Here is a 16432-nt window from a genome sequence, read left to right on the forward strand (position 1 = left end):
TCCAGATAAACTTTATTGTGAGGTTTGCGAAGATGAACTATATTCGAAGACTTGGATATATCATTGTCGAGAGTGTGATCAGTCTTTTCATCCTAAATGCATTCCTAGACTTGGCAAGGATAGTAGCTTGAAATTTGATAGCACCATTCAAGTTAGCAGTCATAAGCACCCCAAGTGTGGCCGTGAAAGTAAATTCAAATCTTCTTGCAATAGTTGTGATAAAAGTTCAATGGCAAGAAGGCTTGGGAATATGAAGTCTGTAGGTTTTCCTTTTCATTGTACTTTGCTTGTGTCTGCCATGCAAATGATCCTGGTTATGTCTTCCCTGTGTCCCATGATTCAATATACTGATTGGAAAATTATATTTTAAATCCACTCGCAATCCCATCATTGAAACATAATAAAATGTAAGTGTTATTCCAAAAATGGAAATCATTTTACTAGAAACTAAAGTTTAGTACAAACTATATGAATTTAGGTGTATTTCTAATAAAATAACTTATGGGATATTAGCAGAAAGATCAATTTTATTAACCCAAATCTTTCTGCATAAATGCTAAATATTATAATAGATGTTGACTAAAAGGCAATTAAGGGATGTGGTTATTTTTTGCTATTTGGATAACAGGAATCAATAAACAGAAAGCTATTTGCTCTACTGCCTTATCAATCCAACTGGTTGTGGAAATTGCGGACCTTTTTCCATCATTTTCAGTCCAGGTATATCTATGAAGAGACTGGTTCTATTCCATTACCTAATGTAACATGGGGACCTGTAGAGAAATACTACATTCATCAAATTTTTCAATCATGCTCCAACTAATTTAGTTGTTAATATAAAATTAACTATGCTTTAATGTGAGGCTAATATTTATCCGCATTGACAATAGGATCTTGAAATTCAATCAGTAAAAACATTGAAGAAGACTACAACATAATTTAACAGGTCTAATTCATTGTTAGATGATACACAATCATTGGAACAGGGTATGAAAGTGACCTTCTGCTAAGAAACTCTACTTGTGGTTCTTGAGTATTCCTTTTGCTTTTTATTAAAGGATCAGACAGTGTGCCTAGATGTTATGTTCGTCAAGAAATAACTAGTTAGTATAATTTTTCATCCTCAGTTCTCGGATGGCTTCTATGCGAATTAAAAGTTTAAGGAAAGAAATTCTATCTTGTGGATCAAAATTGGTTGAAAAGTATAATCGTTTCGTAATTTTTCCTGTTAAGTCAAGTATTGTAAAAGAATCTTTGGAAAAAAGAAGCAAAAAGCTGGTAATTTGTACAATATTGCTACTTATTTATCATAATTGATTGTGTTAGTTGATTATTCTCCATCTGGTCATCACAAGTTGATCAAGGCCAAAGTAGCAAGTAATTTGATAATACAAGTTGGAGAAGAAACATTTCACTTACATAAGGTGATTTTTGAAACTTAAATGATGTCTAATAATTCATGTCAATATACTTGTGGATTTAATTCTAAATGAGTTAAAACTTCATTATGATGATCAAATTCTTTCAGGTTCCTATGGTCCCAAGAAGTAGACTTAAAAAGAGATTAGCAATATAGAGTAGTAGTGGGAATAATCCAACTGTCTGTATAGATAATCTTCCTAAAGTTGTTAAAGTATTTGAATTAGTGGTAAAATTTTCTTATTGTTGAAAAATCAGTTTTATAGCACCCAATATTTCTCCTTTATACTATGCTGCACACTTCTTGGAAATAACTAATGATCATCAACAAGGAAAAGTCATGTTTGAAACATAATCGTTTTTGAGTTACATGATTCTTTCATCCTGGAAAGACATATTTCAGATTTTGAAAAGTTGTGAATCTGTGAGAGAAATGGGTGGGCGCCATGATGGGTTGTCCGACCCGGTTTCCACTTGAAAGTAAAAACAAAACAATACTTTCAAACAAAACAAAAGGGAAGGAAAAGGGGAGAATGGGTAAACCTGTTCCACTGCCCCACCGTCCCACTGTTTCAAGAAATAATAGAGACTGACAAATGTCTCTATAAGAGCCGATAGAAGAAGCTAGAAGAACAGGGAGCTTTCTACTCTTTCTTTCCGTTTTCTCCTCCTCTAAAAGAAGAACAAATACTGCCTAGGATTTGGGTGGTGGCAAGTGTGTGATTTCCACTGTGATTTACACCCAACTAAGAGCATGTGATTCAATTGTAATATTGGCTCAGAAAAATTCACTGTGACCAAAGTTTCGGAGCGAGGTAAAATTCACTGGCTCAGAAAAATTTGCTCTTGTCTTTGATTTCCAACATTGGTGTCAGAGCTTCTAAGGTTGAATTCATGCTCAACCATGCTCTGAGAAGTGTTTTGCGCTGGTTTTTTGGTTAAAGCTTAGAGCATGACTTTTAATGGCCGATTTTGGCACACATAATTTTAGGCCATGAAATTCATGGAATATGTTCCTCATGTGGGTCAGAATATACCTGCAAAATTTCATGGTTTAATTCTCTCTTGTTGTTGAGTTTTTTGAAGTTTACATATGTGTTGTGGAGCTGTTTTTGGAGAATTTCTATGAATTGTGTGTGCAGAATTGAATATATTTTATTACATATTTATGTAGTACTCTGAAAGAGCTTTCCAATGCTATATCATCTGTGCAAAACGGATGCTCAAATAATGAGAAATCTAAGTTCTAGAGTCCCTAGTCGCATAGTTTATAGCTGTCTTCATCAACTTATATGAACTAATGCAGAAGATGACAGGCACGTGAAGACACACACCTTGTTGTGTGGCTGGGGCTGCACTAGCTGATAAAAAACCAAAAAAATGCAACAAAAATGAGTTTTTCTTTGGAAATTCGTAGAAAATCATCTATAAATCAGAAAAATGTGATTCTTGCGCCAAATTTTTTTTTATTTTTTGCTCTCTTGGAATATATGATAATTTGAACTATTTGTTACCACTTGAAAATCTTTCAAATTTTTTTTTGCATATTCATGAAATTAAAGAAAATTGGAATAAAGGCTTGAATTTAAGTCCCTAATTTTTTCTTGGTATGATTTATATTTAAATCATGTGTACATTCTATTTGGAATGTTTTAATTAGGGATGCCTAGGTCAATTTTGTTTATGAATAATTGAGAATAAATGTTGAATCTGCTGTCATTTAAGAAAAAGCATTTTTTTTGCATTATTTATTCTCATGAATGTTGATGCATACTAAATGTATGTCGATGTATGCATTTTATGTCATTACTGTATATGTTTTATTCAAGTGGGATGCATGGGTTGGTCGAGTTAAAATTCCCACCCAAAATTAGCATGAATATTGGAATAATACTACTTTAGAAGTTTTAGTTTACAAGAGATGATTGGACGCTATGCGAACTTTCAATCTTGTACTAATTACCTCTAGTAAATATTATTTCAGTAATATTGGCTGCAAATGAATAATATGTTTTCAGTGCTACTTATTTTTCTTTTTTGCGCCTTTGTTTATGTGTAGCTTGATTAAGAAATGGCTATTGCGACAAAAAATATTGTGGTTGAATTAAACAAATGGGAGAAACTGAACGGAAACAATTTCGATGTTTGGCATCGAAGGGTTCAGTATACTCTTGAAGAGCAAGAATATTTGGAGGCTCTCCATCATACCATGACTGAACCAGAGTATGGGGATACTCCTCACCATCAGCAGAACTAGAGGCTTATCAAGCCTGGAAAAGGAAAAATAGTAATGCTCGCATCACGCTGCTGGGCAGTATGCAAGATGATCTGATGGTTGAGTATGAGAAGTATCCAACAGCTCATGAATTGTGGACCGCTTTAAAGGCAAAGTTTGGAGTGACTTCATGAACTAAAGTCAGACAGCTTACAATCAAGTTTGACATTTATGTGAAAAAACAACATCACTCAATGAAGCAACATCTGAGAGAAATGTCAAACATGATTACTGAGTTGAAGTTTGCTGGACATATATTGACTAATGAACAACAAGTACAAGCTGTCATTAGTTCGCTTCCCCAGAGTTGGGAGCATATGAAAGTCAACATAACCCACAACATTAGCATCAAAGCATTTGAAGATGCAAGGCATCATGTTGAGTTGGAAGATAAAGTGCCTAGAGGCAGTTAGATCTTTTAAACAGGCTTATGTTGCTGAGTCAAACAAAAGTAAGCCCTCTGACTCCAAACGTAACAAGAAAAGGAAGTCGTCCAAGAAGGCTATCCTAGAATATAAGAAAACTCAGATTGGCAACCTCAAGAGAAGTAAGCGCGGTGATAACAAAAAGGGCAAGAACAATCAATCTTGTTATAATTGTGACAAATTAGGTCACTATGCTCGTGAATGCACTGAGCCTAAAAAAGCATTGCTCAATTCTCCTCTTAACTATAGTTTTGTTTCTAGCACTGTAATGCTCGCTGAAACGAATCTTTCTTGGATTCTAGACTCAGGAGCCACAAACCATGTAGCTAGAGACAGACGACCTTTTGTCGAGTATCGCCGAATCCCATCAAACACAAAATGGGTATATGTAGGAAATAATGCCAAAGTTGCAGTTAAGGACATTGGCACTTGAAAATTATTTTTGACAAATGGCCAAATCTTATTCCTACATGATGTGTTGTACGCACCAGATATTCGGCGAAACTTGGTTTCAGTTACTGTCCTTATGCATTTGGATTTTTGCGTGAGTCTTCATGGTCATGATGTAAATATATATCTTGGTACTCAATATGTTGGTTCCGCGCAACTTTTGGATAACTTTCTTGTGCTAGATGTGGTACAAGAAAATGTAAATTATGACCATTGCTTTTCTTTGATTGCATCTTCTGATGGCCATAATGTGGATGCAAATACATGGCATACTAGATTTGGCCATATTGGGCAAGAAAGAAAAAATGTGCTAGCCAAAGACGAACTTTTGGGTGATATCTCAAAAGTAAACTTGTCAATATGTGGACATTGTTTGGCCGAAAAAGTAATAAGAAAATCATTTGGTAAAGGAACTAGAATAGAACTTCCACTGCAACTAGTCCATTTTGATATATGTAGTCCAATGAACGTCAAGGCAAAACATGGAGCCTATTATTTCATCACTTTTATTGATGATTTTACTCGTTTTGGTCATATTTATTTGATTTCTCATAAGTTAGAAGCATTAGATTGCATCAAACGGTATTTGAATTTGGTTGAGAATCAATTAGACCAAACGATTAAAACATTGAGAACAGATCATGGATGTGAATATCTGTCAGATCAATTTAAAGATATATGTGATGAAAAAGTAATAAATAGGCAATTAACCATTCCTTGTACACTGCAACAAAATGGTGTTGCTGAAAAGAGGAATAGGACTTTTGTTAGACATGGTTAGGTCGATGATAACACAAGCAAATTTGTCAATCTCCTATTGGGGAGATGCTTTGTTGACTGCTGATATATACTTAATCGTGTGCCAACTAAATTAGTTACTTCTACTCCATATGAGTTTTGGACAAAGTGAAAGCCGGATCTAGGCAAATTGCGACCATGGGAGTCAGCAATATATGTTCATGATCCAAATCATATGTATGGAAAATTGGGTCCTAGAGGCAAGAAATGTATCTTTATAAGATACTCTGTGATAGGGTGTTAATTGTTAGTAATTTTATTGATAATTTTCCTCTTTATCCTTGCCAAATATTGCTTTAATTGTCGACATATACTTATTTTTGGTATTTGGATCCATTTATAGGAAGTAGAACTGAAAAGCGTTTACAAATGGGGACCTTCTTGTGAAGATTGCTACGCACGTGAGAGATTTCCAAAAGCTCTACAAACCTGGCCCACATGATGCTAAGCAACGGATTTCATTTCCATTTACTGATAAAGAGTTGCCTTCCTATTATTAAGTCCTGGCAAGTTCACTAGCAATAAGAAATCAAAAGGGGAGAATGTAGCGGGGACCACGTAACAAAGTTGGTGAATTGATTTAGAAAATTTGTTCTTCTTTTGGGAGATGTACTCATTAGCCATAGGTGGATTTTGATGATGGAAGGACCTTTTTCACTTTCTTCCTATGTGACTAGTTTCTCTTCTCCTAAGAAACTAATGAAAAAGAATAAGGTATTAGACTAGTGGCTCATTTATGAGTGCACGGATTAGAAGATAGGGAGTTGGTTGGTTTTTAGAATAGGAGTTGTTCATTCTATTGTTTTGGGATGTGAAGTTTTCTTCAGTGGTTTGGTTTGTGTTTCTTCCGTCTCTTCCATTAGACTAGTCTCTTCCATGAGACTAGTTTTATTGTATTAGACTACGGAGAATCAATTTCTTATTCTAGATTACTGTCAAGAGACGGATGCCTTTGAATTCAATTAAATTGTGTGGAAATTTTCTTATGAGGCATCGCTAATCTTCTTGTCTAGTCAAGAATCAATGCGACGACGCAGTCCCAAATATCTGTGAGATCGAATTAATTTTATGTGTTCCTTAATTTGTTAATATTTGCATGTTTTCTATTTGAATTTTCATGGGATTATTTTGTTAATTGAATATCAAGGGCCCGATGTGCAATTTGACTTATTAATCTCCTGTCAAATTAATCAATTAAATCCGTAATTGTTTAATTGGTTAATATTAGTGGCAGCTAATATTTTCACATACTAGGGGAACGTGCAATCTGATTTAAGTAATCCTCGTAGCGTATTATTAATTTGAGTTAGGCTTTTTTAGTTTTTAAAGCAATTAGGAAATTAATTCCTACGGTCGTACCTAGGAGTATTTCCTGATTAGGGGTAATCAACGGTCGTACCTTAGTTATCAATAAATTAACGAAAAACTAGTCGTCAGAGTTTATCGGCAAATATAACTAACATGTTAATAAAATTAAGTGAATCTTCTTTGCATCAATGATCGGATAAATAAACTGTGCCTGAGAAGTTGTATCCTTTTATTGATTATTTATTTAATCTCTATTTACATTCATGTTAATTAATCATTTATTTCTGATTAAATTGTTTAATTGTTTTTAGTTTAATTCTGAAAAAAAAAAATCTCCCGTGTCTCGAACTTGAAAAGAATCAAATTTTTTTCAGTCCCTGTGGATTCGATCCTACTCACTACTATACATAAAAATATGTATTTTTCTCGAGTAGGTATTTATTATTGCACAAACTCGACATCTGTCACTCTGAACATTTAAAAGGGTATGTGTTCATCGGTGAACGCGTGGATGGAAGTGTAACTGAGACAGAATCAAGAGATGCCAAGTTATTGGAAAATGAATTTCCAACTAGAGGTGAAATTGATAAGGATTTTGGTTTATATGAAATGAAAGATCCTGATAATGTCAGCATCCCGAGTAATTCTAATATGAGACATAAGGAGATTCTTTATTCTCTTGAATCGAGTGGGAGTAACATTTCATTAAATGAATCAACTCCATAGAAAATTCAACTACGTAGAAGCAATCGTAAGAGCACTTCTCGTCGTCGTTTTGAGATTGAAGGAGAAGCTTTTATGATTGCACCACATGATGAAAAAGAACCCTAAAACTATTGAAGAAACTCTTTCATCGATTGATAAAGCAGAATGGAAGAAAGCTATGGAAGAAGAAATGGAATCTATGAAATTAAATTATGTTTGGCGTCTAATTGATCTGCCTCCAGAGCGTAAGGCTATTGGGAGCAAATGGGTTCTCAAAATAAGACGCAAGACAGATGGATCTATTGATAAATTCAATGCACGTTTGATAGCTAAGGGATATACCCAACAAGAGGGTATTGATTATGAAGAAACTTTTTTACCTGTTGTAAGGTTTGCTTCAATTCGCTTTATCTTAGCTATTGTTACCCATTTGAACCTTGAGTTGTATCAAATAGATGTTAAAACTGCTTTTCTCAATGGAGAATTGGATGAAGAAATTCATATGCAACAGCCTGTAGGTTTCATTACTAAAGATCAGGAGAGCAAAGTTTGCAAACTCCTTAAATCAATATATGGTCTTAAACAGTCATCTAGACAATGGTACTTAAAATGTCATCAAACCATAACTTCTTATGGGTTTACGATGATTGATGAGGATCATTGTGTCTATATAAAGTAGCTTGAAGATAACTTTGTAATATTGTCACTATATGTGAATGATATTCTATTAGCTGCAAACAACATAAATGTTATAGTTGCCATTAAAGAATGATTATCTTCCTATTTTGAAATGAAAAATGTGGGCGAGACAGCATATATTCTTGGTGTGAAAATACTTAGAGATCGTTCGAAGAAATTTCTTACCCTCTCACAGGAGCATTGTGTGTTGAAAATTCTCGAACGATTTCATATGTAAAATTGCAAACCTGTTGACACACTTGTAATGAAATGTAATTCCTCTAGTAAAGAAATGTGTCCTAAGACTCCAAAAGAAATTTAAAATATGGAAAGAGTTCCATATGCTAGTGCTATGGAAAGTTTAATATATTCCATGATGTGTACTCGCCCTGACATTGCTATGCGGTTGGAATAGCAAGTCGATATCAGTCAAATCCTAGACCAACTCATTGGCGAGTAGTAAAAAAGGATATTGAGATATCTTAAAGGTACCTCCAATTATGTTTTGTGCTATCAATGTGGTAATCTACATTTGATAGGTTACATTGATGCAGATTGGAGAGGGAATCTAGATGAACGGAAGTCTACGTCAGGATACGTATTCTTGCTAAATAATGGCGCCATATCTTGGAGTAGCAAGAAACAAACATGCATAGCCTTATCTATCATGGAAGCTGAGTTCGTTGCATGTGCTGCAGCTGTACAAGAGGCTATCTGGCTAAAGAGGTTTTTACAAAATTTGTGGATTGGTGTCAATTCCTTTGTGCCTATTGTGATCAATTGTGATAGTTAAGTAGCTATTGACTATACTAGAGATCCCAAATATTATGGTAAAATGAAACATATAGACACTAAATATCATTTTGTTAGAGATATTATCGCGCATAAGAAAATAATCTTGCAACATATATCTACGCATAAGATGGTTGCAGATCCTCTTACCAAACCGATTCCTAGAGATGCCATCTTTTATCATGTCAAGACTCTGGGCTTGCATAGATTATGATAAAATATTGTATGATTTTTTGAACTGGTAATGTAAATATTTCATATCTATTATGAAATAGATGTGTTATTTGTTATTTACATTTATTAGCACTGATATTGAATATGTCTCCAAACATTGGTCGACTTTCTCATATGAGTGACCACCTCAAACGCTATGGAAGCGAGTTAAGATGAGACTAAACTACACTCTTCAATTAACTGACAACTTCATGCCGCTTATGACTGTATAACAGAAATGTCGCCTTGACCAAAGTCAAGATTCACATGGTGATATATTTGAAAAGTAAAAACATATGCTCTGTTTATAAAGAGTTCCCCACAATAACATGTGATTCATACCATATGTGCTATGACAACCATAGAAGGAAAGTAAGTAAGTTTTCATTTGGGAAATCTCTGCCTCCTCACTTGTATGAGTTCCTTCAATTGTGCCCTATCTAACTTTTGACAATGTTACAAGGTGATAAATAAATGTTTGCTACTCTAGCATGTTCCTTATGGTTATGACTGATTCAACCTTCTGGGCATGACTCGAAAAACTATTTGTATGTTACCAAGTGACATATGTGCAATAGGAAGACTGATTTGATTACACCTTTCACATGTATTCACTGGTCGACCAATTATATTTACTATTTGAGGTGTAATAGAATTGTGAATGCATTGTGAAAGATGGATATCAAGTATGACCTTTGAGAGGTTGGGTATACTATAATGGTGTGGTAAAATGAATTTGGGGCACAACAAGATAATGTATTCTTGTACTTTCTTTCGGGTTGAAGCCGCTATGTCCTCTCTAACAGGTGCATAGATTTTTGGCTCCCAAAGTACAGGTAAGCTCGTAGGTCGCACGATCCACTTTTCTGTATGAAGGTTGTGGTGTTCTTGGAAGTAGAGTTTGAGGAGATTTTAGATGACTCTATTCCATCACGTGCGAGTGGAAGAATGTGAGAGAAATGGGTGGGCGCCCATGATAGGTTGTCCGACCCGATTTCTACTTGAAAGTAAAAACAAAACAAAACTTTCAAACAAAACAAAAGGGAAGAAAAAGGGGAGAATAGGTAAACCTGTTCCACCACCCCACTGTCCCACTGTTTCAAGAAATAATAGAGACTGACAATTGTCTCTATAAGAACCGATAGAAGAAGCTAGAAGAACAGAGAGCTTTCTAGTCTTTCTTTCAGTTTTCTCCTCCTCTAAAAGAAGAACAAATACAACCTAGGATTTGGGTGGTGACAAGTGTGTGATTTTCACTGTGATTCACACCCGACTAAGAGCATGTGATTCAACTGTAATATTGGCTCAGAAAAATTCGCCGTGACCAAAGTTTCGGAGCGAGGTAACCCGAATTTGCTCGTCTTTGATTTCCAACAGAATCCATCTCCACATGGGCTAGGGATTTACAAATTTTAAGATGGTGCTCAGCAATAATTGTCTGGAAGGCTTGTATAGAAAATAATTCAAATGGATTTGACAAAGGTGAAATGTTGATGAATGTTTGCAGGAACTTTCCAGAGGATTGGTGGTTTGAAGATGTTTCATCTCTTCGTATATATCAATTTGTTGAAGTGGTTGCACCAATGAGAAGAAAAAAGATTGTATCTGAGCTTTTGAGATCTTGTGTAGGTCATTGGTGGCTTTCCAAAATCAAAGATGCAGATTGCACTATGAGGCAAAAAAGTTCTGAAACCCAACTGCATAGAGTTATAGTTGAATATCTGATAAGGATATTAGCAGTGGAGGAAAATTCAGTGCCCTGCAATTTTCTTCTTCATCTAGTCAAGATTGGTCATATTTTGAAAATAAACTCCGAATTATTGTGCCAACTTGAAAGAAGAGTAGCTTTAGTTTCAAAGAGCTACAAGGCAACCGATCTTCTAGGTAAGCATAGAACTACTCTTTTTGATGTCAATATTGTGACTAAAGTTGTGGAAGTTTATTTTGTTGAAGTTTCCAGCAACTCGACATCAAATTTGACTGTCGTTGGAGGATGGGTGGATGAGTTTCTTGTGTTAGGGGCAAGAGAATATTCACCTACTCATTCACAAATGAAATGAGAAATAAATGTTATAAATAAACCATATAAAATAAATCATGAGTATTTACAAGAAGATTTTGATAATGAAGAAAATACTGAAAAAAGAATGTGGTTTTTTCAATTAGAATCACAATATAAAGAAAAATTAATTATAGAATGGAAAAATGAAATAGATAAACAAAAGTTTGATTTCCCTTTCTTTACATGGTTAACATTTTATACATCAAAATTAGAAATAAATGATGTTTATAATATACCACAAATAAATGTTCAAACTAATTTGTACAAAAAATGGAAATTAAAAGATGATCAAATATTAACCTCAATACATCCCCCATTACAAGAAGTAAAAATTAATATAGGACAAGGAGATATAATAGCCTCACCTTTTAAAAAGGGAAGAGAAGCTGAATCAAGTACAAATAATAATGTAAATCTAGATGATATTAAAAAAGTTTATCAACAAAATAATTATACAAATCAAATCATTCATACAATATCTCAACATATGGAAGTATTAAATACTAAAATAGATACAATAAATAAATCAGAATTAAAATTCCCAAATGATATATCAGCACCCCATTTTAAACCTAGAAGCCTGACAAGAGAAAAAGAGCAAGACTTAGTACAAAATATTAATAGTCAAAAAATAAATACTACAGATAATTTATTAAATAAAATATCACAAGCACTACAAAACTTAACCACAGAATCTAAACCTTCAACTCCAAAAATAAATACATTAGATAGAATAATAGAAGAAAATTCAACTGAAGAAATAGAAGATTTATCTGAAAAATTAACAGAATCAGAAACAGAAGAAGAAGATATAATTTTACCAATAGAAAATCAATTTGAAGAAACAGAAGGAAATCAGATAAATAGAATAAAAAGGAAAAATTATAATAAAAATAATTGGAAGATGGTAAGTTCAAAAAATTATTATCCTAGACCAAGTCCTCCGGATATTCAATACGAAGAAAGATCAAAATTTAGAACTACTAAATATGATGGAGATTCAATATATGAATGGAATATAGATAGCAAAGCTGAATATGAAGTATTAAATAATTTGCAAGAAATGGGAATGGCTAGATTAGCCTACAAAATTAAAAATATTCAAGAAAGAAATATTGCAACATTATTAGTCTCAAGATTTACTGGACAATTAAAAAATTGGTGGGATAATGCTTTAACATTACAAGATAAATTATCAATATTAGATCATACACAAGAAATCGAAGGAAATATTCAAATACAGTCAGATGCTGCAGAATTTTTAATTGTAACAATAGTCATGTATTTTATAGGAAATCCAAAAGAAGAATTAAATTCTAATAAAACATTTTTAACAAATTTAAGATGTCCAACATTATCAGATTTTAGATGGTATAAAGATATGTTTTTAACAAATGTATTAAGAAGACCAGATTGTAATGCTTCATTCTGGAAAGAAAGATTCATAACTGGATTACCAAGCTTATTTTCACAAAGAATAATGGATAATTTACAAAAAGAAATGGGAACAGATGTCATTTCATTCGACAATATTACTTTCGGACAATTATTTGCTTTTGTGAAAAAAGAAGGATTAATGTTATGTTCAGAATTAAGATTACAAATAAAATATGGATCGAAACAAAAAGAAGTAGGATCATTCTGTGATGCATTTGGAATTAAAAGAATTAAGTCACCATCAGCATACAAAAAGAAAGTTAAAAAATATTCCAAGAAAATAAGATATAAAAAACCTAAGGAAAATGAACCAACTAAGAAGAGAAAATTTATTAAAAAGAAAATTGTTTGTTATAAATGTGGAAAAATAGGTCATAAAGCAAACAAATGTAAATTGAAAGAAAAAATTATAGAAATCTGTGTAAACGAAGAAGAAATTAAAAATAAATTAATAAATTTGTTAATAAATGAAAAAGATAAAAGTTCTGAAGAAGACTATTATGATGATATTATTAGTTCCGAAAGTGAAGAAGATTGTAATTGTACTCCAAAATATATAAATGTTATAACTAAAAAAGAAGACAAAGAATTCTTATTAGACATAATAGACAAAATCGAAGATCCAATAGCTAAAAAAGAATATTTAGAAATATTAAAAAGCTTAATTATTCAAGAAGACAAAATGCCTAAAATAATAGAACCTTTTAGTATTTCTAAATTAATAGACAAATATCCTAATATAAATATAATGAAAAAGGAAACTACTAAAGATCTTCAATCAGAAATTAATAATATTAAAATACAAGTAAAACAATTACAACAAGAAATTATAGATTTAAAGACAAAAGACTTAGAAATAGAAGCCAAACTAACATTAATAAATAATAATCAACCTTCAACCTCTAATACCAAAACAGACGAAATATCAATAGCAGAAAACCCAGTAAAAGAAGACCAATATATAAATACTATAGAAAAAATGACTTTTCAAAAATGGTTTGCCTTAGTAACTATCACAGTAGAAGATTTCAAAGAAACTTTTGTAGTTCTAATAGATAGTGGAGCTGATACAAGTTGTATTAAAGAAGGAATAATCCCCACTAAATATTGTGAAAGAACAAAAGAAAAACTAATGGCAGCAAATGGAGAAAATTTAGAAGTAAAATATAAATTTACAAAAGGATCAATATGTAATAATGAATATTGTATTAGACATAATTTCATAATTGTAAACAATATAAATCATGATGTTATATTAGGAACACCCTTTTTAATTCAAATATATCCATTTCTAGTAAGTCATGAAGGAATTTCAGTAAACATAATGGGAAAAATTATTACCTTTAAATTCTTAACTCCAATAAGACAGAAGGAATTACAAACATTACAAACATTTTCAATATATAAAACAATAAATACCATTACTAAGGTACAACAACAAATAAGTTATATTAAAGAAGAAAAATTTTATTTAAAAATTGAAGAACAATTAAATGATATTAAACTACAAAAAAGAATATCAGAACTAGAAGAATTATTTCAAAAAGAAATTTGTGCAGATATTCCTAATGCTTTTTGGGATAGAAAACAACATATGATAGAATTACCTTATGAAAAAGATTTTGAAGAAAAGAATATTCCAACAAAAGCTAAACCAATACAAATGAATTCCGAGCTATTAGAATTTTGTAAGAAGGAAATAAAAATATTAATACATAAAGGATTAATAACACCTTCAAAATCACCTTGGAGTTGTGCTGCATTTTATGTGATGAATCAAGCTGAAAAAGAAAGAGGAGTTCCAAGATTAGTAATAAATTATAAACCTTTAAATAAAGTATTACAATGGATTAGATACCCTATTCCTAATAAAAAAGATTTGCTTAATAGACTATTTAATGCAAAAATATTCTCAAAATTTGATATGAAATCAGGATATTGGCAAATAATAATAAATTCAAAAGATAGATATAAAACAGCATTCACAACACCTTTTGGACATTATGAATGGAAAGTTATGCCATTTGGATTAAAAAAATGCACCTTTAGAATTTCAAAATATAATGAATAATATTTTTAATCCTTACAGTTCATTCAGTATAGTCTATATAGATGATGTATTAATATTTTCAGAATCAATAGAACAACATTTTAAGCATTTAAGTATATTTTTAAAAATAGTTAAGAAGAATGGATTAGTTGTTTCTGTTCAAAAAATGAAATTATTTCAAACAAAAATAAGATTTTTAGGGCATAACATATATCAAGGAACAATAAAACCAATTAATAGAGCTTTAGAATTTGCTACTAAATTTCCAGATGAGAAAAAAGATAAAAATCAATTACAAAAATTTTTAGGATGTTTAAATTATATAGCAGATTTCTTTCCTAAGTTAAGACAAGAATGTTCTATATTATTTAATAGATTAAAGAAAAATCCAAAACCTTGGACAAAAGAACATACTCAAAAAATAAAATATCTAAAGGAAAAAATTGAATCTTTACCATGTTTATGTTTACCCCATCCTAAAGCATTCATGATAGTTGAAACAGACGCATCAGAATTAGGATATGGTGGAATACTAAAACAGAGAATAAATAATTCAAAAGAAAAATTAGTTAGATTTCATTCAGGAACCTGGTCTGATCCTCAGAAAAATTATTCAACAATTAAAAAAGAAATCTTATCCATAGTCTTATGTATATCAAAATTTCAAGATGATTTATATAATAAGAAATTTTTAATTAGAATAGACTGTAAATCTGCAAAAGAAATTTTACAGAAAGATGTTCAAAATATTGTTTCAAAACAAATATTTGCTAGATGGCAAGCTATTCTATCTGTATTCGATTTTGATATAGAATTTATTAAAGGAGAAAATAATTCTTTACCAGATTTTCTTACTAGAGAATTTCTACAAGGACATGGATCGTGAAATGATGGCACACAGAGAAGAACGAGAATACACCAATTATTTGAGAGCTCAAAGGGATTCTCCCACACTTCAAAATAAAGAAAAAGATATCCAATCTAGAGGATATCAATATTTTGCCCAAACCAGCTATGGCAGACAATGTATTCCAGCTCATCAAATTCCTAAATATGATACCATACACATTCGAAAAAGTCCTTACACTACAATCACTCCTCAAGAAAAAGCCTTTCTTATTCAAAGAGAAATTCAGAGAAATACCATTCGTATCAAAGTTATGAAAAGAATTGAGAGAAGTGAGGAATTTATTCAATATCACAGAGAGCAAAATAAGAAATTATCTGACCAGCTTAAAAATATTGTTTATTAATATTGCAGGATTATGGATTCAAAAGCAGGAAATTCCAGGCCAAAGACTCCTCAAGATTATGAGATGAGTCTTACTCTTGTCACTCAAAATAGATTCCAACTCTTATCAGATTTTCCAGCACTGACTTATAGTCAAGCTGCTTGTACTCCAACTTCTTCTCAAATTAGACCAATTCAACAACTACCAAAATCCCCAGAAAAATCCATAGAAAATACCTATTTTACAAAGCCTTTTACTCAACATATTACTTTAACCAAATTCCAAGAAGTACCTTTGTATTCTACACTCAATCAAATTACTCAAAGAATCTTTCCTTCAAAATGTTTTTGGCAACCTGATGATCCCTCCAAAAATCTGGATTATTATGAATTGATTCTTACAGATATTCAATCTGTAGAAATATTCCTAATTCCAGACAGGAAAAATCCAAATATAATTAGCCACTCAAAATGTATAATAAAGAAAGTTTGTTCTCCAAATGAATGGACTTCTCTTTATTCTAAAAAATCCTTTTCAGTACGATTCATTCCAGATGGATTCACCTATCAAGATTACAAAATGGCTTGG

The 16432-nt window shown here is 31.9% G+C and overlaps 1 long non-coding RNA gene across 1 annotated transcript; it reads left to right on the plus strand.

Moving 5' to 3' along the window:
- The first annotated feature begins 1966 nt into the window (after window positions 1-1966).
- On the plus strand, window positions 1967-6035 carry LOC140036034 (uncharacterized). The gene is made up of 2 exons (XR_011839932.1): window positions 1967-2234; window positions 5711-6035. It is a non-coding gene; the product is annotated as an uncharacterized lncRNA (long non-coding RNA).
- Window positions 6036-16432: the final 10397 nt, after the last annotated feature.

This window comes from Coffea arabica, chromosome 2c (assembly GCF_036785885.1).
Source record: "Coffea arabica cultivar ET-39 chromosome 2c, Coffea Arabica ET-39 HiFi, whole genome shotgun sequence".
In the NCBI taxonomy this organism is placed as follows: domain Eukaryota; kingdom Viridiplantae; phylum Streptophyta; class Magnoliopsida; order Gentianales; family Rubiaceae; genus Coffea; species Coffea arabica.